The sequence below is a fragment of the Adiantum capillus-veneris genome, chromosome 8 (genome assembly GCF_014529385.1).
Source record: "Adiantum capillus-veneris isolate H3 chromosome 8, ASM1452938v2, whole genome shotgun sequence".
In the NCBI taxonomy this organism is placed as follows: domain Eukaryota; kingdom Viridiplantae; phylum Streptophyta; class Polypodiopsida; order Polypodiales; family Pteridaceae; genus Adiantum; species Adiantum capillus-veneris.
Window position 1 is genome coordinate 85,757,595 of NC_140938.1, and position 24,242 is coordinate 85,781,836.

Consider the following 24,242-nt stretch of genomic DNA (forward strand, 5'->3'; position numbering starts at 1 on the left):
AGATGATGATTGATGGAGCATGAGTCCATGTATTGTCTCATTTTGAAAGGACAATGCAAGAGCTAGTATAAGCCAACATAGAAGAAGGCTCCATATAAGAGTAAATGGTGACATTCTGACAAACCAGAGATCAGGTACAAAAATCCCAAGAACCAGGGTGCTACACAATGGAAGTTTTAGAGAAGTCTAAGATCAGCCCTCCTGCTGCCGAGAGCAAACTGGACGGAAAATGGGTGGATTCAAAATACATATCCCCGTGGATAATAGTCATTGTCAAAAGCATATTTGGAATTTTGGAATACGCTAAAATTAACACAAGCCTTAGTCGGCACCAATACAATTCCTAGGATCTGGAGAGATTTACCACTATAATTGTACAATGTACATCCAGTGAGAGCCGAGTCTGAGTACCTATAAATAGGACCCATTACTTTATTTTGGGGCCTAGTCATTCCATAGTCTAGAGCTTACCCCTTTGTAATCATTGATAATTTTCTCTAAGCATCACTAAGCTCCCAGTAGCTTTATTTGGTTTCAATTGTACAGTTTCTAGTATCTCAGTACATATCAGTTCCAGTGTGTGCTAATACGCATGCACTGTAAAGTAGTGAGGATGTTGTGTATGCAAGGAAGCATGATCCATATGCCAATTAGGATGGTGTGTATGCTACCATGCATGTCTTATATGCTATTGAGCATATAGTATATGCTAATAATTACAAGGGGAATATGATAGCAGTAAAGGACACAAGGTGTATATGCTACTAGGCATGTCATGTATGTTACTAGCATATATTATATGGTAATAATTACTAGAAAAAAATGATGGTAGCAATGGGCACAAGGTAGTTAGAATATATTGTATGTGATCAGTAGCAACAATTGTGCTAACTAGCGTCTCCTCTATGGTCCTTAGCATAGCAAAAATGGTATACTTGTGGCTCATCTAGTCTCGAGAGGTCACTATGTATAAACTATGTATATCACGTGTGTTTAAGTACTATATTTTAAACTCCTTATCTTTGATTTTTTTACAAATAAAGTACACCCGTTTCCTATTCAAATTGTAAGTTTGTTTTTCAATTCCAATTTACGATTAATAACCCCTTCTATTGCACTCACGTGATAGTCACATATTTATTAAGTGACCCCCAAAGCATCAGTAGACAAATAGGATGTTTGATGTGATTGTTCCTCCCCAATCTTTTTCTACATAAATCCTTCTTATTGGGAGAAACTCATGACTCAGGTTGCCAAAATGACTAAACTAGTTCCTTCAATTACTCATATATGGAACTCTCACATTGTTGCTTCCAGCATGCTGCCAATGAAAACAAGCTAGAACCATGATCCGAGGTGGCTTGAACCCTAGACCTTTCCCTGTAAGAGGATGGATTTGAGACCTAAATATAAGTTTTTTGGATTCTTGTAGGATATTGTTGGGTATGCGTTGGGTTCTATGTTGTTACTATCTTTGGTATTTTTGGTGCTTCTTTTCTTCATATGGTGCTCTTTGGAAATATTATGGTATTGCATTGGTACTTTTTTGTTACAAGTTTCTATGTCTTATTATTAGGCATTGCTAAATATGTCTTGGGTGCTATGTTGGTACTATCTTTGGTATTTTTGGTGTTTTCTATGCTTCATTTGATACTATTTTGAGCTATTTTGGAATTGGCTTGGAATCTTTTTGTGACAATCTATTGGGTCTTGTTGGGTATTTTTGGGTATGTCTTGGGTGTCTTTGTGTTCCTTGTTGTGCCAATATAGTGCTATTTAGAACTATTTTGGTACAATTTAACCTGTTTTGTTACATATTTGGTACTGTTTTTTTATGATTTTGGGCTATTTTAGTATTGCATTGCTACATATTTAGTACAATTTTGGTACTTCTTGGGTTTGTCTTGGATGTTTTTGGTACTTTGTTGTACCATTTTGTTGTGCTGTTTAGAATTGTTTTGGTATAATTTGACCTATTTTGATATTGTTTTGGTCCCTATTTTGGATTTTTTTTGTACTATGTTGGTACTATTGTGGTGCTATTTTAGTGCCTATTTTGTACTATTTTGGTACTACTTGGGTATGTCTTGGGAGTTTGTGGTACTTATTTGTATCAATCTACTATTGTACAGAAATGTTTTAGTATAATTTCACCTATTTTGGTTCCTATTTGGTAGATGGCTTAATAGGTGAACATAATTGAAGATAACAACATAAGCATAGCAATTAGTTAACCTTGCATGAAAAATACTTTTGCAAGAGAGAGAATTTAGAGAACATGACAACAATTGAGGACCGGATTTATGTGGAGCCGGTCCCCCCTCCAATAGGCATTTGTAATATGATTTCTCCACAATACAATCTTTGTGTTCCTTGTGACCTAGGTGATGCAATGAAGATGGAAAGCTTCATGCATCACAAGCATAACATAAAACTTTGAAGAAAGTTTTAACTATCCCAAGCCTCAGTCCCAAGACCTCAAACACCTTCCAAGGTGGAGAGAGCTAGCAGGGAATGAGGGTAGGGAATAGGAACAAGAAAATTTCATAGGAGAAAGAATTAGCTCCTCATTTATCATAACTCTTGTTGCTAGCATACATAATAGAATAGTAATGAAGAAGGAGAACATGGCAAGATTAAGCATTGTAGCATGAGTCTTGGTTGGATTTGTACTCCATAGCCAAGAGTGTTGGTGTAGGGTCTCAACCTCTACTTGCTTGGAGAAGGAGAGGGAGCTCTTGCACTTTGCACGTTGCATACTAAGAGTGTGTGTGAGTGTGTGTGGGAGAGCATACCCCCTAAGGAAACCCCTAGCTTGCTTTGGCCGACACCCCCTTGTACTCATGCTTGAAGCTCATTGGACCTCTCCTGGCCTAGCCAATAACAAGCAGGAGGCATTACAAGAAACAAGGGTAGACTTGGGACAAGTGTCCCTATTTCTCCTTTGATAAATCCAAAGAAAATTAATTAAATCTCCTAAATTATCATTGGACCCCTTGGGTGGCCAAGCAATAGGATTCATGCACACCATGAGGGCAACATGAGGATGAACTTGACAAGTGTCCCCTTTGCTTTCTTGGTACCAAGTAGGCCTTGTGTGAGTGTGTGGGTGTTCTCTCTCATCCTCCCTCATGTAGAGCTTGCCTCCTCCTTGGAATGATTAGATCTTTGACTTTTAGCACCTCAAGCCCTTCAAGCTTAGGCCCAACTCCCACCACAAGCTTGGAACTTAAGCACTTCAAGCTTGGGTTGGGTTCTCACCTCAAGTACAACCCTAGAATCTCAAGCACCTCAAGCATCTCAATCATCAAGCACCTCAAGAATCTCAAGCACCTCAATCATCAAGCACCTCGAGAACCTTAATCATCAAGCATGAGAAGCACCTTAAGCTTGGGCTAGGTTCCCACCTCAAGCACATCCGTAGCTTACCTAAGGTCAAAGGACTTTTATACTCATTATTGGAGGTCTTCAATGAAGCTAACCCTAAGGTCTTATGCTCTGTTGGCTAGCCTTGCTCTTTAATATACCATCTCTTGTTTGGGCCCCTTTACCATTGGCCCCTTGTTGAGATAGATCTATAGGCACATGTCTATATCTTAACCCTTGTTTTCGTTTATTCTCCCACATTAAGTGATTAGTTTAATAAGAGAAAATAATTTAGGTTAGATATTAGATTTTATGACATTATCTCTCTCTTGAAATCATAGTCATCCTCGACTATGAGGTAGAAGAGATAAAGCCTTAGTCAGTTGTCAATTTTACTTAGTAGATAGAGGATCCCTTTTTACCCTACAACATATTTCCAAGATGGATGACTAATCCATTTGGTGCTTGGGATACATAGCTACCACAAGCATGTATTTTCTTTAGTCCATTTCATTTTCCCAAAGTAGAGTGACAAATTCTACTTGGTGTTTGAGAGACATCGTCATCACAAACATGATTCTAAGCATGCATACTATTTAAATTTGTGCACAATTAAAAAGAGAACTAGCCTTAAAGACAAAAACATGGGTCATTTAAAAGAAATTTGTACATTTGTTTACTCTAATGTAGTATTATAAGCATTAACAAGGTTAATACTATCCTTAAGTTGTATCTTGTATCCATTTAGCATCTTCAAAAGGATAATTTTTGAACTTAATAAGATACCGTCGGATAATCTTACCATGTCGTAGTACCTTGTCTTCATGTGCCGAAGGATAGATTTGGGTTGTAGAACCTCTTCTTGGTCTTCAACTTTGGGAGGGTCTTCATGTGCCTACACACACACACACACACACACAAAGATTATGGAGTTGTGAGAGGGTGAGTATGTGTGTGTGTGTGTGTGTGTGTGGAAGGAGAGAGAGAGAGAGAGAGAGAGAGAGAGAGAGAGAGAGAGAGAGAGAGAGAGAGAGAGAGAGAGAGAATTTGATACAGAACGAGAGAGAGAGAGATAAAGAGAGAGAGAGAGAGAGAGAGAGAGAGGGGGGGGGGGGGTGGGCTGAACAAGAGAGAGGGTAGAACGAGAGAGAGAGAGAGAGAGAGAGAGAGAGAGAGAGAGAGAGAGAGAGGTGTAAGTGTTGGGTTAAAGGCCCATGTGCCCGGCTGCCCGTTGTTCAGCCGCCCATGTACAGCCATTCATTTACTGATTCATAATAACTATACTTACAACTACACATTGTAGTGTGAGTACCGCCCCGCCACACACTGTGTCTATCTCCTTCTTCGTATTGGCTCTCTGTGTGTGTGCTCTCCGATCCCAACAAGTGGTATCAGAGCTTGGTAGTGAGAGCATTGAGAGCTTCATCATCATTGTTGAGTGTGTTGAAACTTGTTGCTGTTTCATTGCCGTTTTTCAGTTTTACGCACGCGCGTATTTCTAAAGAGCAGAAGGTTTTTCTGAGCTTGGCATTGGAAGGTTCAGCACTCCGCGAGTATTTTCATGAGGCGTCCTGGGGTTTAACCCCCCTTTCGGAGCCATTCGTGCCATTAGAAATCCCATCCTAGCTACAGACTAGGAGCTGCGTTTTTCAGCTCTCTTTGGTAGTTTTCTGTTGCTAGAGCTTCCATAGCCATTACAGGTGCCATTGTTGTAGTGTCTTCCACTTACGTGAGCCCACAGCTCATTTGAGAGTGTGTAGCCTCTTTTTGGAGTGGCCTCATACACACAGATAGAGTGGGAGTTTGGCGACATTGTCTTCTTCGACTACAGGTACAGGTACAGGTACGGGTATAGGTTACAGGTTACAGGGAGCTTTGGATACAGGTTTCTTCTGTGGTTACAAAACATGTATTTTGACTGTGGGACAGCCATGCATATGGTTGTGGTTTGAGTGGGAGCTTCTACTCTTCTGGGCAATCTGTTTATGCGTGTTCTTGAGCTACAGGTTTACATCATCTATGTATGTTGATGGATGTGGATATGGCAGTTTGACAGACACTCTTTATGCATGATATTGTGGAGATTTGGTTCACTTATACATAGAGCGGGTTTGCTCTTGCTTGCAGTGTTGCGGTTTGAGTACGGATAGGTACTTGGTTGACAGTAGATATTGGACTTCGTTAAGCTTGTGCATTGGTTATATGCTCACTTGGATCCATTTATTCTCACGGATTTGTGTAAGCTTGGTCAGCTTATGTCTCTATTGTGGTTATTCAGACATGGAGTATGTTTATGCCTCTATAACAGCTCATTGTTGATGCATTTTGTGGCACAGTTTGCCTAGGCCGGTTGAGTTACAGGTGTCACGGGTTTATGCATTTGTTTGTGGATTTCTACGTACTTTTTTTGACCATATTATGGGCTGATTTATACTCTATGCGTTTGCTCTTTGATTGAGCAGCAGGTGTTGTCAGATTTGCAACACTACTTTGTTGTGGCAGTTTGTTGGTTGGTTACAGGTTTCTCATTGTTGCATTCTTGTTGTAATGGGCACTAAAGAGGACACAGTTTTCAATATTGAGAAATTGGATGGTGCTAATTTCTCATATTGGAAAGATCAGATTTGGGATGTCTTGGTGCAGAAGAAACAGATTCGACCTCTAAAGTTGCAGGGAGTTAAGCTAGAGAACATGGAGAGGGATGATTGGGAGGAGTTGGATGAGATTTGCAGGTCTACCATTAGGCTTTCCCTTTCAAAGTCTGTTTATTACAATGTGAAAGATGCACAGGGTGGAGCTTATGAGCTATGGCAACGGATTTGCGATATGTATGATAAGCATTCGGCTACTTCTATGGTGTATTGGATTAAAAAGCTTATTGATTTGCGAATGGAGGAAGGTGCTTCCATGAATGCGCATTTGAATGAGTTCAATACAATTTTCAGCCAACTTGCTACGCAGAAAATTACGTTTGAGGACAATGTAAAAGCTATGTTTTTACTTGTCACGTTGCCTGAGTCATGGGACACATTTAGGACAGCCATAAGTAACTCGGTTCCTGCGGATGAGTTGACAAGTACTAATGTGGAGTCTAGTCTTCTCACGGAAGAGATTAATCGAAAGAATAATGCAGGTAGTAAGTCTTCTAGTGCAATGGTTGTCAGAGGCAGGACTATGGACAAGTATAAGTCCAACAGGGGTAAATCTAGAAGCAAGTCCCGTGCAGGCACAAGTAAAAAGGATGTGGAATGTTTTCATTGTGGTAGAAAAGGCCATTTCAAAAAGGATTGCTACAAGTGGAAAAGGGAAAATGGAGATGGTAAGAAGAAAGACCATGATGCTAAGGACAAGCCTAATTCCAATGTCAAGATTGAGGAGTTAAATGCAACACAGGGAGAGTGTAGCTCTCAAGATGACCATGTATGTGCTCCGACTAGTGCTACTAGTGAAGAGCTTGGTGATGTGTTGCTTGCATCCTATTTTGATGACGCTTTTCTTCTCACTCATGAGCGTAGTATGCCTATGGATTGGGTCATTGACAGTGGTGCTTCTTTTCACGTTACACCTCATAGGTCGTGGTTTCATGACTATGATGCTTCGAGCACAGGTGCTGTCAGGATTGCCGATGGGCGTTCTATGCAGATTCATGGCATTGGAAATATTCATTTGGCTATGCCAAACTCTACTATGTTTGTCTTGCAGCGTGTGCGTCATGTGCCAGCTCTTGCAAAAAGCTTGATTAGTGTGGGTCAGTTGGATTCACTTGGTTTCAATGTATCTTTTGGTGATGGAGGTTGGAAGCTCACTAAGGGCAGCCTTGTTTTGGTTAAAGGCGCTAAGAGGAATACGTTGTATTCCCTTTGTGTAGCTAGTGTGGCTGATCACATTGTGGGGATCACTGAGCAACCTCCTGCTTCTTTATGGCATCAACGTTTGGGGCATATGTCACTGAAAGGTTTGAAGTTGTTGGCACGTGTGGATTACATTCCCGTTTCAGATTTTGGTGGTTTTGAGTTTTGTGAGCACTGCCTTTATGGTCGACATGCTCGGTCTTCTCATAAGAAAAGTGTTCCACACAGATCTTTGGAAAAGCTAGCTTTGGTGCATAGTGATGTATGTGGGCCGATGCCCAATGCTTCTCTTGGAGGTGCTATGTACTTTGTTACGTTCATTGATGATGCTAGCAGGAAGGTATGGGCATACCCCATTCGTAACAAGAATATGGTGTTTGATATATTTAAGCAATGGTTGGCTCTTGTCGAGAACCAATCAGGTTGTAAGTTGAAGTGCTTACGTACGGACAATGGGGGTGAATTTATGTCTCATGCTTTCACAACATTATGTGTTGAGAAGGGTATATGGCGCGAGCTTAGTGCTCCCTATACACCTCCTTAAAATGGTGTGGCAGAGCGCATGAACAGGACTATACAGGAAAAAGTCCGTAGTATGCTTTCTATGGCTGGTTTGTCAAATGGATTTTGGGCTGAAGCTGTTGCCACTTCTGTGCATTTGATAAATCGTTCACCTAGTGTTCCTTTGGGCTTCAAAGTGCCTGAAGAGGTATGGACAGGTTTGCCACCTTCGTATGGTCACCTTCGTGTTTTTGGCTGTGAAGCTTATGTACATGTACCTAAGGCAAAACGCAGCAAATTGGATCCAAAGAGCAAGAGATGTATCTTCTTGGGTTATGGTAGCTCTGGTGAGATGGGTTATCGATTGTGGGATCCTATTGACAGGAAGATTGTGCGCAGCCATGATGTTGTTTTTCATGAGGACTCTATGTATAGAGCATCACCGCGAACTGTTGAGGTTCGGCGTGTGATATTTGAGGAGGATGGTCATCGGTATGATGGTCCCATGGCTGCTCGTGGGCAGCCCATTGACCCTCAAGTGGGTGATCAGCCCTTGTTGGGAGATCATGTAGATGTGGGATAGCCAGATGCACCTCCTGCACAGTCTTTGAGGCGTTCAGAGCGGCGTGCAAGACAGCCTCAGCGTTTTGTGCCTTCTATGGATTATGTATTGTTGACTGATTGCGGGAAGCCATCATGTTATGATGAGGCCATGTCTAGTGTTGACAAGCTCAAGTGGGAGCAGGCTATGCAGTCAGAGATGGATTCGTTGATCCAAAATGAAACGTGGGAGCTTACTCCTTTGCCAAAGGGTAAGAAGGCACTACCATGCAAGTGGGTTTACAAGATAAAATTGTGTTCAATGGATGAAAAGCCTAGGTACAAAGCAAGGCTTGTGGCTAAAGGATTCAAGCAACAGAAGGGCATTGATTTTGACAAGATCTTCTCCCCAGTGGTGAAGATGTCTACTTTGCGTATGTTTTTTGCTTTGGTAGCTACAGAAGACATGGAATTGAAGCAAATGGATGTAAAGACAGCTTTCTTACATCCGGACTTGCACGAGGATTTGTACATGGAGCAACCAAGTGGGTTTGTTATTCATGGTTCAAAGAAGATGGTATGCCGGCTTCTTAAGACCTTGTATGGGCTGAAGCAATCATCTCGTGAATGGTATCGTAAGTTTGATGCATTCATGAGTTCATTGGGATCTGTTATAAGGACCCATGCCTCTATACTCGCAAGGCTGCAGATGGTAGTCTTATTGTTTTGGTTTTGTATGTGGATGACATGCTGATCGCAGGGAAGTGTATTTCTGATGTGGATGCCTTGAAACATAGGCTACATGAGACCTTTGCCATGAAGGATCTTGGGGATGCCAGTCATATTTTGGGTATGCGGATCACTCGTGATCGTTCTCGCAAGATGCTCTTTCTTAGTCAGAAAGAGTACATTGACAGGGTGCTTGAGCGTTTTCATTATGGAAGGGGGGAAGGCCATTAGTACCCCGTTGCCTCCATATGTAAAACTCAGCCATGATGATTGCCCTCAGACAGATTTGGAGACTACAGAGATGTCTCAGATTCCCTATGCGTCAACTGTTGGTTCCTTGATGTATGCCATGGTGGCTACGCGTCCAGATCTTGCTCATGCAGTTGGTGTGGTTAGCAGGTACATGTCTAACCCGGGCAAGCGTCATTGGGATGCAGTGAGAGGTATTCTCAGATACTTGAGAGGGACTTCAGAGTTGTCCCTATGTTATGGTGAGAAGGATATTTTTGTTTGCGGATATACAGATTCAGACTATGCAGGGTCAGTGGACTCGAGGAAGTCTACTAGCGGCTATGTGTTCACAGTTGCAGGTGGACCGGTTTTGTGGGCATCACGTTTATAGCCATGCGTTGCTTTGAGCACTACAGAGGCTAAATATATGGCTGCCACGGAGGCTGCCAAGGAGGCCGTATGGCTCTCACGACTAGTGGGAGATCTTGGTATGGATGGTGATGCTCCGATTCTACATTGTGATATCCAGAGTGGCATAGCGTTGGCACGGAATCCTGTCTTCCATGCAAAGACAAAGCACATTGAGGTGAGGTATCACTTCATACGAGAGGTGCTAGAGGACAAGCGCATAGAGCTTGTCAAGGTACACACTGACGATAACCCTGCTGATCTACTCACGAAGTCATTAGCCTCACAGCGGTTTGCACACTGCAGATCGCTGATGGGTATGGCTTGACTTCTTTTGTTGTACTTTGGCCACTTTAAAGGCACACTGCCTTTAAGTGGGAGATTGTTGGGTTAAAGGCCCGTGTGCCCGGCTGCCCGTTGTTCAGCTGCCCATGTACAGCCATTCATTACTCATTCATAATAACTATACTTACAACTACACATTGTAGTGTGAGTACCGCCCCGCCACACACTGTGTCTATCTCCTTCTTCGTGTTGGCTCTCTGTGTGTGTGCTCTCCGATCCCAACAGTAAGGATGAGTCTGTGTGTGTGTGTGTGTGTGTGTGTGTGTGTGTGTGTGTGTGTGTATGTGTGTATGTATGAGAGAGATATATATATTTTTGCACTGATTGCTTACACAAAACGAGAGAAAGAGAGAGAGAGAGAGAGAGAGAGAGAGAGAGAGAGAGAGAGAAACAAAGAGAGAGAGCAAGAGAGAGAGAGAGAGAGAGAGAGAAAGGCAGTCCCTCTGTGAGTGCAAGGACAAGGAGAGGAAAGTGGGGGGGTTGCCAGCAACTTGCAACAAAGCATTTTTCAAATTTTATTTATTATAAAGCTCCTCCGATTGGGGCCATCGTTAGCCCTCCTCTTCTGGCTAGAGGCATTTATGCCTCTAGCTCTGCTTTTGATTCTCTGGTAGCAGAGTTGGAGGGTTCTCTTTTCTCTGGAATATCTACCATGAACTCTGAATCAAACCTTAAGAAGCACCTTTTGAGCCTCCATCCATTGACTCTGGTCTTGTGAGTTTGACCATTTGCCTTCATCAATTTGTAGCTACCATTGGCGTATCGCCTTTGGACGATGAATGGACCATCCCATTTGGGCTGAAACTTCTTATCTTTCCTAGTGTCAAATCTATTGTCGTATCTCAATACTAACATGCCTTTCTTCAAACCCTTTTCCTTAAGCCCTTGATTGAATGTGAGTCGGTATCATTCTGCTTGCGTCGCATAGTAGTTGATCACATCTTCCATGTCTAACTAAAGCCTTTCTAGATCCAAGATGTGGTTGTGGAGATGGGCAATTGGGTGTCGTATCTGGATAGCCATGACCCGCAAGCTGGCTATCTGCACCTCGATGGGTAGAATGGCCTCTTTTACATATACCAGATGGAAAGGGGTGAAACCTAGTGATGTTTGGAATGTCATGAGATAGGCCCAAAGAGCGGCCATGAGATGCTTATCCCAATCACTTGTGTGGTTATTCAGCTATTTTGTGATGATTTTACAGATCATTCTGTTTACCTTTTCCACTAAACCATTGCATTGTGGATGGTATGGAGTTGAGTGTCGGCGTGTGATGCCTAGCTTTTTCATCAGTTCTCCCACCAAGTCGCCTCTGAAACTTGGTCCTCTAGCAATTATTATCTCAAGAGGTGTGCCAAAGTGGCAACAGATGTGCTCAAATATGAACTTTTCCACTTCTTGGCCTGTAATGCGTGTATTGGCTATTGCTTCCACCCATTGGGTCATGTAGTCTACACCAACTAGAATGTACAGTTTACCCAATTGGGCCCTTGGAAAAGGACCAATTGCATCTATTTGCCATTTCTCAAATGGACCATATGAGATGATAGCAGTCTGTGGCTCATAGGTTAGTGTTTGATCACTAGATACTGGAAAAGCTCTACATGTTTTACATTAATAATGCACATTCCTATTCATACTAGGCCAAGAGAATCTTGCCTATAGACTCTTCCTACTAGTAATATCTAGAGCAAAGTGGTTGCCGCAAACACCATCATGGAAACTTGAGATCACCTCCGTGATTTCATTGGAGATTGGCACTTGCCTGAGGATCTGGTCTTCGCCCTTGTAGTACAAGGTGTTTTTTATAAGGTGGTACCTTGTTGCCTTTTGGACAAGCCATTGTTTTTGGCCCTTGGCATACCCTTCAGGACATTCTCCTGTACCTAAGAAGCTGATGATATCAGGCATAGCATCGCTACCCTGAAAGAGAGACAGCTTTAATTTGACCTTTTCTCATTGAAAATGATGATGCCAGATGCAACGTAGTCCGCTGTCCTTTTGTAAGCTCCATCAAAGAAAAGAGTGTGAGATTCTACTAGCTTAGGAACCTCCACCATTGGTGTCACTCCTTTGCCTTCTATGTTGAGCTTTAGCTTCTTCTCGTAGTGACGATGAGTAAGAATACGTGCTAGACTAGCTCTGGTGGAGTTCTCCACTTGCATAGTGTAATCAAACTCTTGTAATATAACGAGCCACTTAGAGATTCTAGATGAGACATTCATGTGTTGCATTACATACAAAAATAATTATTCCATTGCTAGAATTACAAAGGGTCTAGGCAAAATATAAGAGCGTAACTTTGTAGTGGCAAACATCAATACAAGCACCATGTGCTCTACTATGGTGAATCCTTCTTTTGATGGGGTCATGGCACGACTAAAGAAGTAGATAGGACGCATGAAAGAGGTTTGTGGTAGGTTCTTCTGCGTTAGTACAGTCCCAAGTGTATCACTTCTTACACTGGGGTTAACATAAAATGGCTTGTCCCATCTAGAGGGTGCCAAGATCTGTTTTACTTCACTGAATTGTTGCTCATTTTCTTCACTCCATAGGAAGACATCTCTATGGGTGACTTTTTGTAAAGGGAGAACCACTTGATAGAGAAAGTGAGTGAACCTGATCAAATACCTCACCTTCTGAAGGAAAGAGACCAATTGCTTAGCTGTTGTGGATGATGATAAAGACACTAAAGCTTGATCCTTGCTTGGGTCAGCCTCAATTCCTTTGGCTGAAATTACATGGCCAAAAAGAGTGGCCTTGATTTCACCAATGTGACACTTATCTATGTTAAGCTGGCCACCCAAGGTTTGCAGCCTAGCCAGGCCATCATAGACGTTGCTCAAATGGAGGGAGTGAGATTTGTAGATGCAAAAATCATGTATGAAAAACCGTATTGACTTACCAAAGTATGGCTGAAATAAAAAAGTTAAATAGAGTTGGAATGTCGCCGAAGTGTTGGTGAGGCCAAAAGGCATCACTCTATAAGCAAAACATCCCCATGGTGTTATGAAGGTTGTCTTTTTATGGTCTTCTTTTGCAATGCCAATCTGGAAATAGCTTGAGTATCCATCACATACTGTGTAGCACTCATGACCTGCTACCTCATTGAGAATCTCGTCTTGGGAATGGCAGGGAAAAATGATCCCTCTTTGTTGCTGCATTGAGAGGTTTGTAGTCTACACAAACCCTCCACTTACCGTTCTTCTTTGGTGTGACCACTACTAGAGATACCCACTTTGAGTCTTTGATGGGGTAAATGAAACCTGCCTGTAGAAAATTCCTTACCTCTTTGAGCTATGCCTCTTGCTGAACTTCCCCAAGCCTTCTGAGCTTTTGCACCACATGCTTACTTCCTTCTTTAGTCTTATGTGGTGTTGCACCACTGTGATGCATGTGATCTTGTCATAACCATCAACAAAAAGTGTGGTAAAGTTACCCAGCATAGAGATGTGCTCTTCTCTCTCTTCACTAGCTAACTCATCTCACTGGAGAGCATCCAATGTAGCTTACTTGTATCCACCAAGGGTTGTGTACTTGATGGTCCATCTTGGTTCTCTGGAGGTGCTTCAGGCTGTGTCATATCTTTGGATCTCTGAGGATGACTCCCATCACTTCGATGCTACTGTCGCTCTCTTCAGTTGTTGTTGTCTCTTCTTCGGAGGTGATCAAAGAGTCACTGGTGGTAAATTCATCTTCTAATGCCTCCAAGATCATGTTACATTGCTTCCCACTCTTCATGTTATAGAATATGGTGTTTCCCTTAGCATCCTTCATCTTGATCATCCCGGTACTCCAATCTTGCTTAGCCTCCATAGCCATGAACCATGGTCTTCCGAGAATGATAGGTAGCCCTCCCCTTTGTGTGGCATGACAAAAATGTCTACCTCCACTTCCGTGTTGAATGCCTTCACCTTGACTACATTCACAATGCCTACGCGCTTTACCTTGACGTTATTTGCCATTTTAGCTCGTCGGCAGGGTGCCGGCCTACTTACTTCTAGGCCTAGATGGTGCATCATTTTCTCACTTATGATGTATATTTGTGCACCATTATCTATGTAGATGTTTGAGATGCGTTGCCTCTTGATGTGGGAATCCATGATAGGTAGGATGTTGTCTAGATTCCTCCAAAGATAGACCTAGCTATCTTTGGTCTTGACTTTCTGGTCCTTACCATCTTTGTCCATTGTCCCCTCATCCTTGGTGCAAGATGGAGTAATTGGGGCCCGGTTATTTTTGAACCCTGCATCAAAACATCTTGAACTAGGTCATTTAGTTTAGCATATAGCCCATCAAAAAATCCACGATGTTGATCTTTCATTGAGGCTTAGATGCATGCTTGCTAGACTCTCCTTTTCCTTTCATCTTTTCCTCCCTTTGAGAGGCCTCTTCGTGCCCAGCACGCTTCACTCCCATGAAATCCACTTCTTCTACTTTTCCTTTTCCTTTTTCCTTCTCTTTGACAAGCTCTTCTACCTTCCCCTTTCCTTTAGCTTCAAGAGTGATGACGCTTACTACTTGGTTTCTAGCAGGTGGTGGAGGTAGGGGTGGAATGAGAGGTTGTGGTGGTGGTGGCAGTTGTAGGGGTGGTCAAAGGATTTGGACCGGTGGAATCGGCTTTGGTTGCCTAGGTGGTGGTGGCCTTGCCCTTGGTGGAGAAATCTGATTCTGCCTTACTCCTTTATTGAATTTCTGCTTTCTTGGATGAGGCAGTAGTACATGCCATGGCCATCCTCTCCATAGTCGTAACAATGGTAGTCCTGATTTTGTCTTAGCTCTCCTCTTCCTTGCTTTGGATTTCTGGCAGGTACACGTTCTTACTGCTCCAAATGTATTGAAAGATTCTCTAACTGGTTGGTGATTTGATTGAGAAGGTGTTGTTGATCTTTAGTCGGTTCCTGTGGCTAATTCCTTTGGACGGCTATTACAGGTGCAGCTAGGTGTGGTCGAGCCCTTCCCGGTTCTTCTTCCTCAGTATTCCTCTCTTGTAGACGCATTTTCTTATCTTTAAGGCGGGCTACTTCAACTACTACCTCATGAGTAGCGAGAAACTTTTCCTTCATCTTCTCTTTAAGAATTGGCCATAAACCGGCCACAAACCGGTCATAAACCGGTCTTCCTTTAGGAAATCGGGTGCCCCTTTTCTCTCCCTCAGCAAGCAACCCATCATCCCCATGTATCCATGAACTTTGATTCATATACTGCATATTCATCCATACATTCTTGATTCAACTCCATCAGCAATTGCCACAATTTCTTCGATGTGGTGCCTTCTAATGAGAGCCTTAGAAATGTTGCTCTTAGTAGGTCCCACCTCTCCTTGGTGGCTTGCACTAAGGCATTGTACCATGATCTTGCTTCCACTTTCATTAACAATGGAAAAATATGTAGATGTGAAGCATCGTCATCCCTTTTAGAGATGACACATGCTATCTCAAGATTATCTAAGAAATCCGAAGCATCTTCTCCCACCTTACCCGTGAAAGTTGCGAAGGAAACGTTTGCCATTGCAAAACAAGATTTTTAAACTCTCTTTTTTTTCTTTTTTCTTAAATTCAAGTAACTTAGCGGCCTATAGCGGCTTTCTTAGAAGGTTGGGTGGATAGATCAAAATAGGATGAAAATTGAAACATTGAAGAAGTGATGGTAATCCAACATGGGGAGGATAATGGGATTTGGAGAGCTAAGGATCTCTCCTAGCACCGCAACACCAAACAAGAACACAATTTTCTGCTGATAGAAGATCTTCCTATCTACATATATATGTGCGTGCATGTGTTGCAAAAATATAAACAAAAAAGTGGTTGGTCCGTTATCGATGATGCACAGACTGTAGAGTACTCACTTATACCCTTACCATGCCGGTGTTGACAAGTCGGCACAACCACAGGACGTCATCGGCCTTCATAGGCTCCACCTTCCCTTAATTTCTCAGCACATATGGAGTGATGCCGACATGTTTGACCACTCCTAGCCTTTTAGCTGGCAACAATTGCAAATAGTTCATTGCATGAATTCCACACCATTTAATTGTAGCTCATCTTTGGTCTACTAGGTTTCACTCGTAGTAGACAGTTTCTTCAGGATGATTTGCATGGGGAGACAAGGAAGGCCCTCTACCCGCCTTCCATAGTAGCGAGGACACTAGCCAAACCACTCCTCTCTAGGTATGGGGACCTCCTTATCACCTCCACTTTGGGGTTGTCGAAGTGAATTGGCAGCACTCGCATGCGCGCCACGAATCGATAGGAAATCTTCCACCACTTTACCTTGGATGACTTTCTTTCTGGCAGCCTGGACACGATTCTACTTTCCAAATCCAAACTCAAAGCTCTCGTGTGGCCAGGTGTTTCTTCTTTCTTGGGGGTCATGTGATTTAGGATTTGCCTAGCCCTCCTTTTCCCTTGGCATCAGCATCCCCTTTGGGCCACTTAGGAGCCAAGGCTACACTTTTATTTTCCAATTTCTTGGGGAAGCGAGGCTTTACTAACCTCTTTACTTCCTTAATATGGATGATTTATTTGCGGCGGACACCAATGTAGAGTATTTACGCTTCTCCTTTAGTTCCATTGATGGCACTCTATGATAAAGTGCGGTGGGTGATGGCAATGAGAGCAGCCTGCTGCCCTCCCTCTGGTGGCTCTTGATTCACGGTTAGAATGAGAGATGAAAAACGGAGAACGTACTTCCTGGATGTTGACAACGGTGTATTCCGGTAGTTTTGGGGATAATTTTTTTATGACAAGGGATTTGGTAGGAGATGTAGATAGGCAAGAAGGCCAATTATGAAAAACTACGTGTATTTGAGTGTGAGACATTCTCACTTGTTCCTAAAAGATCTTAGATAGAAGTTATTGGACCCGAAGTCACACAAATGTATCTTCATTGGCTATGGTGCAAATAGAGAAATGATTATTATCTCTAGCACCTCAAATATGGGAGAGTTATTTTTAGCTCACAATTGATTTTTAATTAGCCTTGAGTCTAGTTACACAAACAACTCAGTCTACTAGTGATGTACCTACCACTAGTAATTCTCTAGAGAGAGATGATGATGCTCTTGAGAGATCAGAGTCCCATTGTTATAGGCAATAAGAATATCTCTATGTGTCTATCATGCCCCTCAGTGGTTTCATCTAGGATTAGACTATATACTAATCACTGACTTTGTGGCGAGCCTACCTGCTACCAAGAGGCTATTGAGATGGAAGATAGCATGAAGTGGTATCACCCCAATTATGGAAAATGAAATTTGAGAATTGATAGAGTTGTCAAAGAGAAAACAAACCTTGCCTTGCAAATGGGTGTACAAGAAGAAGTACACGATAGAAGATCTCAAGCTTACATACAAGGTTAGATTGGTTGCTAAGGGTTTCAAGCAAAAGAAAGGTGTAAAATTTGATGAGATTTTTTTCTAGTGGTTAAGATGACTACATTGCATCTTATGCTTGGACTAGTAGCCAATGAGGACATGGAACTTGTCCAGATGGATATGAAGAGTCAAGATGTCTTTCCTTCATGTAGATCTTGATGAGAATGTCTACATGAAACAACCAGAGGGTAAGTCAAACCTAAGAATCCTACTAGGGCAGAAGTGATATGTATATTGCGTAATGCATTCTATGGACTAAAGCACATCTCAAGGTAGTGTTACATGAAGTTTGATGAGAACATGCAGTCCCAAGGGTATGAAAGGATCCACGAAGATCACTACTTGTACCAAGGAAGTTGATCACTTATCATCTTCATACTCTATGTTGATGATATTATCATTTCTACAAAGTCTAAAGATGAAATTACCATCTTGAATAAGTCATATGCATGTAGTTTTCTATGAAGAATTTGGGAGGTGCAAGCCACTTTTTTGCTATGTGTATCAAAAGTGATGGTTAAAAGCAAGGGATGGTCACACAAATTTGGTTTTCCTTGACACCACCTAAGCTGGGTGGGTTTCCTAAGTAGAACAAGACATCAGCAACAGCATATGTGCTAGCATCAACTTCCATAGCATCCACAATGTCATTTGTGCAGCCATCAACTACCGTAGCATCGACAATGGCATCTGTGTAGACATCAACTGTGGTACCATCATTAATGGCATCTTTGCCAGATTCAACAATGGCATCTGTACCCATAGGCACAATTGCATTAAGAAGGGCATCTATGACAGCATGAACAATACTTTCTGTTCCACCATCATTAACATTGCCATGAACAACAGCATTTGTGCTAGCATCAACTTGCATAGCATCCACAATGTCATTTGTGCAAGCATCAACTACCGTAGCATCAACAATGGCATCTTGCAGGCATCAATTGTGGTAGCATCATCAATGGAATATGTGTCAGATTCAACAGTGGCATCTGTATCCATAGCCACAACTGCATCAAGAAGGGCATCTATGACAGCATGAACAATACTTTCTGTTCCACCGTCATTAACATTGCCATCAGCAGCAGAATCTGTGCGAGCATCAACTTCCATAGCATCCACAATGTCATTTGTGCAAGCATCAACTAGTGTAGCATCACCAATGGCATCTGTGCAGGCATCAACTACCATAGCATCATCAATGGCATTTTTGCCAGATTCAATTGTGGTGGGGGTGGGTAATGTACCCTTTTCAATTTTAGCACAGTCAACATCTGTATGCACATCATCATGCACAACCTGCACATCAACTGCATTAGGAACATTTGGAACAAATTCAACAGTACTAGTAGGTGTGTAGGGATCAAATGTATCAAAAAACTCTTTTTTTTTGCCTATAACCCGCTTGGAAGCTTTAGCACCCCCTCTTGGATTCTTCACAGGATAAGACTGAGCCAGTGAACCTACAGACCCCTCAACTGTATCAAAAGACACTTTTTTTTTGCCTGTAACCCCCCTGGAAGCTGTAGCACCCCTTCTTGGATTCTTCACAGGATAAGACTGAGCCTATGAACCTACAGACCCCTCATCTAGAAACCCTGAAGAGCGAGTACGTCTCATGCAAGTTCCTCTTTTTTCAACTTCTTGATTATCTACGACAAGAGAAAGTAGAAACATATTGCTAAACATGTACAGAAATTAAATCAAAATAGTTTGCAACTACTCGATGCAAAGAATTAAGAGACATGTCACTAACAAATTTCAACACTTGATTCATCAATGAGCATGGATACAATAGGGGTGAAATGGATTGCACATGCCTTCTAAAGACATCTTCTAATTACATAAAGTTACAACAAAAACACTCATTGCTTTGCATTTGGTTTCTTTCTCTTCCTAAATGAATCAAGAGGTATATCCATTGTGGGACTTCCACCTAAGTTCTTGGGAGTCGATTTCGTGCGCTTTGGTATTTGCTTCTTCCCCGCTGGAGGGGGTGTTGCTTTCACCGCATCTGCAACTTCCTCATCTGATGTTTCATCTCTAATGTCCACACTTGGTGATGCTTTGGCACTCAACGGAGAACGCAACATCCTTCTTGGAGTTAGTTGTTTCCTAGGTGATTTCACTACAAAAGACTTTGCCATCAAGATGTCTTCAACTACTCCATGTACTGCATCCCCTACGGCAGACTCCTCTTCAAGGGCTGGCTGCATCCCTCGGGTAGACTCCGCTTCAAGGCCTGGCTGCATCCTTGGGGTAATCAGGCCATTCTTCCTTGTGGAATGCATTGTCTTGTTGGAGCAAGCATGCAATGATTGTTCTACAAAGCAAGCTTTTACAAAGTCTCACTTGGAATATCCCAAAATACACACATAAATACTGATTTTGGTACCTACCAGTGGCCTCTGTAGAGACTCTCTCTGTTTTTGTCCTCAATGATTCTTGTATACAGGTCTTTGCTGCGATGTCTGTACCTACAAACGATTTCATTAAATGCAAGAGTTTAAACTACCAATGGAAAGGGGGCCTGCAATAGTAGTAGTAATAATTAGCACAGTGACTACCTGCACTTGATTCTTTCATCTCACTCTTCACCTTCAGACCAATCATATGCTTAGCTCTAGGGGGAACATACATGTTGCAATCTAGTGCAACACAATAGCCATAGTCCCTACATACATGCGCAAAGCATAGCATATGGTACACATGGGTGCAAGGCAGGGAGAATACATTCAAGCTTCTGCCATCGAACGGGAATCCACACCCTACACAATGGTAGAACCCATTAAGTGCCAACTCGCTAATGCTCTGCTTAAAATCCACAGGAGGAAAAGGCTTCATCAAACTGGCTCCCTCGTTATGTGACGTCCTCTCCATGGTAACAGAAAATTTAAAGTGCTCTGATTCCTGTGCTATATTGGTTTCTACTTCTGCAAGTAGTGCCTGTGAAACAAAGAAGACAACACATCTAATTTAAGTCTCAATAACCCAACAAAATAAGATTGCTGAAAAGAATATACAGCTTGAATCTTATCCCTTATTTGCAATACCACATATAAGACAAGCACTTACTCTATATGCTATAAACACAAGCTTGATGTGGTATATGATATGCATTGTGCTATGTGCTATATAGCACATAGCACAATCCAAGTATAATGTGCTATAAGTGCTACATAGAGTATGCACTGTAGATCATAGCAGAGAGACTTTTTAAAATACCAGATATAGCCCAAACATTTTCTCTATATGCTATATAGCACAAGCTTGTTGGGTATATGATATGCAGTGGGCTATATGAGACATAGCACATAGCATATAGCACAAATATTGTGCTATGTAGAACATATCACAATTAGAGATGTGATATGTAGCACATAGCAAAAATAGAGATTGTGATATATAGCACAAATCACTATTCCACACACTCCAGGGCTATATTGTGAACATATAACACACAAAATGTGCTATTTAGCACATAGCACATAAAAAGATTGTGCTATGTAGTACATATCAATATTTAACACACACTTCAGGGATATACTGTGAGCATATAGCATACAGGTATGCTATATAGCACATATTACACATTTCCATTGTGCTATGTATCACATAGCACATAGCATAGAATCACACACATTCCAAATAGATGAGGGTACTATTGTGAACATGCTGCACCTAGATTAAACTATAAAGCACATAGCACATAACCACACATAGCATATAACCACCCACTCCATGAAGATGATGGCTATGTTGTGACCATATATAACATATTTTGTGCTATATAGCACATAGCAAAAATAGAATAAGCTCATACAGTACATAACCATACAATCCATAACACTCTAACCACATAACCACATGGAAGTGAACCACATACTCCAAAACAAAGTGAAGCACATGTAGGAGGGTATGCACCTTTGCTTTAGCCACATTGGCTTCTAATTCAACAATTTTCTCTCCAGTAGTACTCGAGAACTGTCCAATCAAATCAAGCAGGCGTTGTAGAGCTACAGGGTCTTGCACGCAATCAATCTCCGTTTGCAACTTTATGGCTTGAGCTTTGAGCACCCTCAGCCCTATGCAATTCTCTCACTTGATCCTCTACCTGCTTCTTTGCACCCTCAAGTCTTGACTTATAGTCTTGCAATCTGCCCTCTGCAATATTCTTCATTTCTACAAGTGCCCTGCTATCCTCCTCTGCCAATTGTACCAGGCATCCTCCTGTAGGAACGCTTGACAATGGTACAGACGTACCTTCTATTTTCAATGATGATCTGGTAGAGGCAGCAATGGTTTTGGAACCTCTCCCTCTACCACTCATCTGCGCTTCCCACCTCTTGATCTTGTTTTGCAAGTTGTGTCTTTCTTATGAGGCTCTCATTGCCCTCTCTACAAAGATAGCCCAAGAAATTTGATGTTTTCCAAATTCACTGCAGTTTTCCAATGCAAAGGCCTTTGCAAATCGAGTCCCTACTTCATACATGAAGGGACCCTCATGGTAGACATCCCAGTGTCTCCACACAAGATTTTGTAAGAACTCCGACCGAGCATGGTATGCCTTCACTTTCTTCTGGCTACCCGGAACAGGCTTTGGGCATATAAAGAAAACTTCCCAGTCCTCCTTAGAGATGTCATTGTTTCCTGTCAAGCTATGTGGATCAACTCCCTCCAATGGCAATCCACGCTCCATATGAAATTCCTCGGCAAGACGACAAAACTTCGTATGCAGAGGTGGTTCGATGCTCCTAACTAGACTGCTGCTTGCTTGGATCGGATGCTTTGAGGAAGGTGCCATGATGCAGTCTCAAGAGATATACCTACACATCATCCAATGAACTCATGAGACGTAGTGTGCCCTCGCTTATCATCCCTGCTAAAAAGAAACAAGAACTTCATGGGCCTGCTCTTGTAAGCAGGGCATTCAAGGTGATGTGCTATGTGATTTGCCCCAAGATTGCATGCAGCTTGTGGACTAGCAAATTACCTCGGGAGTCTATGTTCTCTCATGCAGCCAGTAGTAGCATTAGGTTTTGCTTGCCTCTTGTTGCAAATGAGCAAGGTGTGGAACTCATGCAGCTCCAAATGCAGCTTAATGTAGCTAAATGATCCCAAGTGGGGCGCGCGTGCTCAAGCAGTAGAGAGTGTACATGTTCAATGGGAGAGACATACCTCAAAGAGAAGAGGGCGGTTACTGCAATCGTACTTGAAGCAGCCAAGCTTGCATAGTAGAAGCTCTAAGCACAGTAGACCTTGAGCATGCACGCGAGAGAGAGAGAGAGGCGGGGGGGGGCACGGTGTTTGAAATTGCCAACTACTCATGAAACAAAGCGGGTGTGTGAAGGCTAAATTTTTTAGTATAACATTTTTTAGAATATAAATTTGGACGTCTGAAATATGGCACCAGTGACCACACCCCCAATGTCATGCTATGCTATTTAATTATATCACATATATAGCTTTCCACCTATTCATGCTTTCACCCTTGTCTTGTATTCGAAGATTCATGTTAAAAAATCATGTTTGGATTTCTTTTTATTCTTTTCCTATGAATATTAAAGTGTTATATTTTATTGATTTATGTAATTATATCTCAAATACTTACAATTTTGATGATTTATTTTATAATATTCAATCGATATTGATACTTATACTTTGACAATTCAAAATATTTCTCTTCTTTGTAAATTTCAATGATTATGTTTTTGATGAGTTCTACCAAACATCGAGCAAACTTATCCGAGCAAGCTCAAAATCGAGCAAAGTTATCAAGTGAGTTTCTCATGTATATATACATGTCACCATTGCTAGCAAAAATATGTTGTTTTGGAAACTTAAATATAGATCAATTGAACAGCTTAGTTCACAAAGATGGAAGATGCGACTCCTTTCCATTTTGGATCATTGTTTGGAAATTTAGCAGATGTTTAGAAGGCCATAATTTGTTTGCAAGAAATTTCAATCTCTTTTGAGCTTGTGTCTGCTCAAGACAAGGTGGTAAGGAAATCTTGCTAGTTGGCATGGATGAGGGAAAGGGCTGCATCGTATTGACATCACATTTTTTTGCAAATGATAGAGACTTGCCAAACGAAGAGCTACGATGTATGTCCACTAGGAGGAGCGCTAACAAGTGATAAAATATGCTTAGATATTCTCTCTCTCTCTCTCTCTCTCTCTCTCTCTCTCTCTCTCAAAAAAAACAAAAACAAAAAAACAAAAAGAGAAACAATATCACTATCACCTACTTTTTTCATCATATACAAAACATCTTTACAACAAAACGTTGAGCTTGGAGAATCTCCAAGAAAAAGTCTTTTCACTTTCAATGACCAAAGCTGACTAGATATACTTCAATCTTTGACTTATTTTTCTTCTCTTTCACTTCACCTTGCACATTCTCCCACTTAAGTTTTAGTCCTCATGAAAACCAAGCCAATGTGTGAGCACAGTTAAACTACCTTGTAGGATCTTCTCTCTCTCTCTCTCTCTCTCTCTCTCTCTCTCATACACACACACACACACACAACTCTCTGAAAAAGTGTGCGTCTCTTTTAATTTTTAGATTTCAAGTCTGCTAAAATATATTGCTAAGAGCCGATTGAAAACTCAAAACAACCAATTGAAGGGAGGGAAAGAAGGATAAAATTCGGTTGGAAAATTCAAGAAAATAGAGTTTAATTGTAAAAAATGCCGTTATTTTGAACACTATTTGAATCATGTGAACCGATGCTCTCTCTCTCTCTCTCTCTCTCTCTCTCTCTCTCTCTCTCTTTGACACACTGAGCATACACTCATTAGAAGTATAACAAGCTGACATTTTTCAAAAAATGATTCGCAGAAAAACCCAGCAGTAGTTACACAAAGTAGAACTTACTTTAGCAACACTACAT